At 40.9% G+C, this 5,436-nt stretch overlaps 1 protein-coding gene across 2 annotated transcripts in view; it reads left to right on the top strand.

Annotated features, from left to right (window-relative positions):
- The window catches only part of Ctage5 (CTAGE family, member 5), an 84,356-nt gene that overhangs the window by 1,029 nt on the left and 77,891 nt on the right, over window positions 1-5,436 (top strand). The gene's annotated exons all lie outside the window — the stretch shown is intronic.

Genomic DNA, 5,436 nt, shown 5'->3' with positions numbered 1-5,436 from the left:
GCGTGAGCCACCAGCGCCCGGCTCTTCCTTATTCTTTAGGCCACAGATTTGATATTATTCTGTCCCAGGAAACTTTAGGTATAATAAATATATTTATTTGCCTAGATTGTGGTGGTTAGTATTGCTGTAAGGTGAATCATCTCAGAAGCCACATTTTGAAATATAGAATATTGGAGTCTTTATTATATAGTTAACAGGCTGCAGGCCCCTCATTATTACAAAGGCCTGCAGCATGCAAATACACATAACACAGCTAGGAAACATGCTAAAGAGGAAAGAAATAACAAAAACAATACCAACAATCCAATTCAGCTCCGATGGAGAGCTGAATGGGGACTCCATGATGATTGGAGACAAGCCAGGAGGCAGGACACAGGACACAATCACAGAGACACAAATGGCATGGCTTAATGGTGGCTAGGCTGGTCTGGGTCTAAATAGTCGCCTGCAGTGGGCAGATCCACAGGAATTTACCAGTCTCTGGCACTGGATTGACAAATTCAATAACCTATCAGCCACATGCCCGCCCCTGCCTCCAAGGATCTGGGCACACCCATCACCTAGGAGGCAGGTGATGGGCAGGGAGTTTTCTTCCCCCAGCATGAAGACACGATGCCAGACCCTACAATCCACCATGTGGCCAATATGGCACAGGCCAGACCTGACCTCCTTACTTCAGTATTAAACTCAATAAGTGAGATAGAGTATTTGCAAGTAGTTATTTTTCCTATGCTAATTATTCCTCCATAGAGTTGCAGGAAATACATATGCTGAGTTTGCAAACTAAATATAATGACATACAGAGTGGGTTCTATATATATGCTCAAATGCTCAGAGGGTACAGCATGTGCCTAGCAATCATAAAGACCTGAGTTCAAGGCTCAATACTGCTAAAAAATAAAGTAAAAAAATAGCAAAAAAAATAGCCATTGAAAGTCCTTCCATGATGATTCTAAAAGGAATTACTGATGATCATGAACCTGCTCATATACCAACAGGCTAAAGCCATTCCCTCTGCCCTGATGGCCTGGTTATTTCTCATTAGATCCCATTTCCTAACACTGTTGCAATGGAGACTGAATTTCCAATACAGCCTTTGGAGGACCACTTCAGATCACAACCCCTTTCTCAAATCACTACACAGATGCATGTGTCCACTCAGAATACTCTTAGGAGGTGAAAGGTTATATGAGCATGCATGCCTTGCCATCAGAGTTTATGTACAAGATAAAAGCATTGAAACTCTCTGATTCTGAGCTAGTTAATAATAAATAATCCTATGCAAAAAGGATGCTTATCATTACATTTCGACATTAACTCCTAGAAGTCTGTTGTAATACATGTATAGAAGATGAGAAGACCTGATTTTAGTTTTTGTTCTGTGGCTGAGCTGGTTGGTTCAACTTCCTTTTTGTTGTTGGTCATGGGGCTTGAACTCTGTGCCTGGGTGCTGTCCCTGAGCTCTTCAGCTCGAGGCTAGCACTCTACCACTTGAGCCACAGTGCCACTTCCAGTTTTCTGAGTGGCTTATTGGAGATAAGAGTCTCATGGACTTTTGTGCCTGGGCTGGCTTTGAATGTGATCCCAGTCTCTTGAGTAGCTAGGATTATAGGCATGAGCCACTGGCACCTGGTTTGTGTCATCTTAAGAAAATTGTCATCCACTTTGATTTGGGAAGAAACCATATTTGAGTAGTACATTTATGTCAATAACAATTTTTTTTTCCTTTAGGAATCTGACTTTCTTTGTCTTCATGGGGAGAGCTATATATTTGGAAGTGAAGATAGTGAGTTAAGCAGTGGCAATGGTGAAAACATGTACTCATATGAAGAAGATGAAGACCAAAAATATAGTATACTTGCAAATGATTTCCTAAGACAATCTGGATTTTATGAAATGTCTGCAAGTACTGTACTTCCAGACCAATTTTTAGCATCAGAGGCTCCTGAAACAATGAGAAGTACTAGTGACCCAAAAGATTGGGAAGAAGTAGAAGCTGGAAGCATGGGACAGGACCAGATTCCAGAAGTTGATGATGTGTTGACATCCCCAACTCTGCCTGAAGGACAAGGATGGTTTGGACTGGGAGAAGAACAAACTGAAGACAAGACTGTTGAATCTGTTACTGAATCTGTACAAGAAAACTCATTTCGAAGTAGAAAATTAGCGGTGGAAGATGAAAACAATCCGGAGGAGTCCCAAACAGAGCATGAGCCAGAACCTGAATCAGAATTTGATTCAGAGCCACCAGAACTTGTTTCAGTAACAGAGAAAGAATCTGAACAAGCTTTAGAGCTAGAGCACACTCGCAAATCTCAAGCCACGAGCTGGTTTGGTGGTGGATTTACAAGTTACTTAGGTTTTGGAGAGGAGAGCACAGAGCTTGAGTTATTGTCCAAAGAAAGCCACCCACTACTACAAGATATTCCCGATGCTAAATTACCCGATGAAGATGCCACAGTTCCATGTACAGAAATAACAACAGAAAAAGAGGACACAATTATTAATGACAGCTCCATCCAAGAGTCAAGTTGGTTTGATTTTGGTTTTGGCATGCTAGGCTTTGCAGATGCTGACGAGGAAAAAATAGTATCAGAGGATGGAAAAAATAGCAATAGTGGGCTAGATAAACACAAACATCCCCCAGCCAGTGAATTTGAGCCTGATAAGGAACAGGAAATAAATACAATAAAAATGATGGAAGCAGATCAACTAGACAAGAAAAGAGTCGTAGAGGAAACAGATGATTCTGATACCACACTATATTTGAAAAAAATATTGTACAATTTTGATAACCCTTGGAGCTTCCAGAACACTCCAGAGGAAAAGGAATTGCCATCTTCTAATCAGATACTGGATGAAAATAATAAAGGTGGAAATGATGGAATGGAATACTCTTCAATTGAAAATCAGTCCACAGACGACGTGGAAGATCTTATAATGCTGAAAAGCAGTCACAGCCAATCAGGTTGGTATGAAAAGATTTAGAATTTATTTGTTGATATAATTTAAAAATTTAAAAATTGTTAATATAAAGGTTATATAGAGGTAAAGAATACATTTCTTTTTGGACAATAGCACTCTGTCCCTCTCTCTCTCCCAGTATTTTCTTCCCATCCCACCCACACATTGTATAGTTCATTTTCAACAGAAATAAATTTTAAATTTTAAATTAAATTAATCTCCCTTTCTCTCTCTCTCTCTCTCCCCCCCTCTCTGTATGGGGTCCTGAGGCTTGAGGCTCAGGACCTGGGTGCTGTTCCTGAGCTTTTTTTTCTTTCCAGGCTAGAGCCTTATCACTTGAGTAACCGCTCTACTTCTACCTTTTTGGTAGTTATTGGAGATGAGAATCTTATAGACTTTCCTATTTAGGCTTGTTTTGAACTGCAGTCCTCAGATTTCAAACTCTTGAGCCACCAGTAGCCAGTTTTAAATTCCAATATTATAAAATAAAATCTAAAGGACAGAATGATTGGAGATAGTCTTTTAAGAAGATCTTAAGGGGACTGGGAATGTAGTTCAGTGGTAGAGTGCTTGGCTTGCACGCATGAAGCCCTGGGTTTGTTTCCTCAGCACCATACAAACAGAAAAAGCCGCAAGTGGCACTATGGCTCAAGTGATAGAGTGCTAGACTTGAGCTGAAGAGCACAGAGAGAGCAGCCAGGCCCAGAGTTCAAGCCCCAACCACCACCACCACCACCACCACCAAAAAAGAAAGTGAACATCAGAGGACACCTCAACTTCTAAATGTCTAGGAAATTTAGCAACTTTGGATTCAAAACATGTGGATCAGCCATGCACAGTGGTGTACACCTGGAATCCCAGCAGTTGGGAAGCTAAGGCAGGAAGATCACGAGTTCTTAGACAGGTTGGATTACAAAGCAAGACTCTTAACTAAAACGCAAACAACTTAGGCATTGGAGGCTCAGCCCATAATCCTAGCCACTCAGGAGGCTGAGTGGAGCCAGCTCAAGCAAGAAAGTCAGTGAAATGCTTATCTCCAATCAACCATCAAAAAGTCAGAAGTGGAACTGTGGCTCAAGTAGTAGAGGGTCAGGTACCTTAAGCAAACAAGCTAAAGGACCAATGTTCAAGTTCCAGGCCCAGAACAAAAATAAATAAGTAGGGCTGGGAAGGTGGCTCAGTGGTAGAGTGCTTGCCTCACATGCATAAGGCCCTGGGTTTGATTCTTTAGCACCACATGAACAGAAAAAGCTAGAAGTAGCGCTGTGGCTCAATGGTAGAGTACTAGCCTTGAGCTGAAGAGCTGAGGACCAGCGCCTAGGCCCAGAGTTCAGGCCCACCACCAAAAACAAAACAAAACAAGACAAAACAAAAAAACAAAACAACAGTAAAAACAAAATAAACAAAAACAGCCACTACCACTCATACCCAAACAAAAAGAGAAAACCTCTAGGATTGTATATTGTGGAAAACTTTTACTTAGTTTCTACATATTCCATACTGACGTGTCTATGATGGATAGATGAGATACTTAGCAAATATTGACTCATAATAAAGGAACATTTGAGCCCTAGAATGACAGCATATCTTTCAGAAGCAGCCAAGAACATTGTAGACTCAGGACACTCATTACCATTAGAACCAGTTGATTTTCTGACCTTGCCAGAACTGTGTGTCACACCTTACCATTCCCCTAATGTTAACTTTCCCCCTGACCCACATTCCTCTCTCTACTAGCATATGGACATTTAGATTCTAGCCCTTCTCCAAATGAGCAAGGTGAATGATTATAATCAATAGAGACCTAGATTACTGAAGGCTAATTGAAAAGGAAATTCTCATGTTCTAAAGTTATGACGTTCTAAAGGAATGTTTGGTTTTCAGTATCAGTCATTGGAAACTAGAAAAAAAAATCCAGTTTGATTAGTCAGTTCAGTCAAGAGGTCTATTCAAAGCCAAGCGGACTCTGAGATCTGAGGATTGCAATTTGAAGCCAGTCAATTCAGCCCTGCCAAACAAATCTGAGAGACTCATCTCCAGTTAATCAGTAAAAAGCTGGAAGTAGAGCCCCAGCTGTAAAGAACATGTTTTGGACTTACTTTCAGTCTTTGTTTCATACAACCCAGGCCAATTAATTAGTAACATGATGTATTCTAGAATATATGACATGTAAATGGTAACTAATCAGAATTCCTTTAAATCAGATCTCATTCCAATTTTTTTGGGGGGACAAGGTCAGTCATGATGTTTGAACTCAGGGCTTGGGCACTGTCCCTGAGCTTTTTTCTCACTCAAGGGTAGCACTCTACCACTTTGAGCCACAGCTCCAGCTCATTTTTTTTTTTTTTTTTTGGTTAATTGGAGATAAAAGTCTCACAGATGGGCTGGGAAGGTGGCTCAGTGGTAGAGCGCTTGCCTTGCATGCCTGAGGCCCTGGGTTTGATTCCTCAGCACCACATAAGCAAAAAGAAA

The sequence above is a fragment of the Dipodomys ordii genome, unplaced genomic scaffold (genome assembly GCF_000151885.1).
Source record: "Dipodomys ordii isolate 6190 unplaced genomic scaffold, Dord_2.0 Scaffold16, whole genome shotgun sequence".
NCBI classification, from domain to species: domain Eukaryota; kingdom Metazoa; phylum Chordata; class Mammalia; order Rodentia; family Heteromyidae; genus Dipodomys; species Dipodomys ordii.
This window is presented reverse-complemented; position numbering and strand designations above follow the sequence as displayed.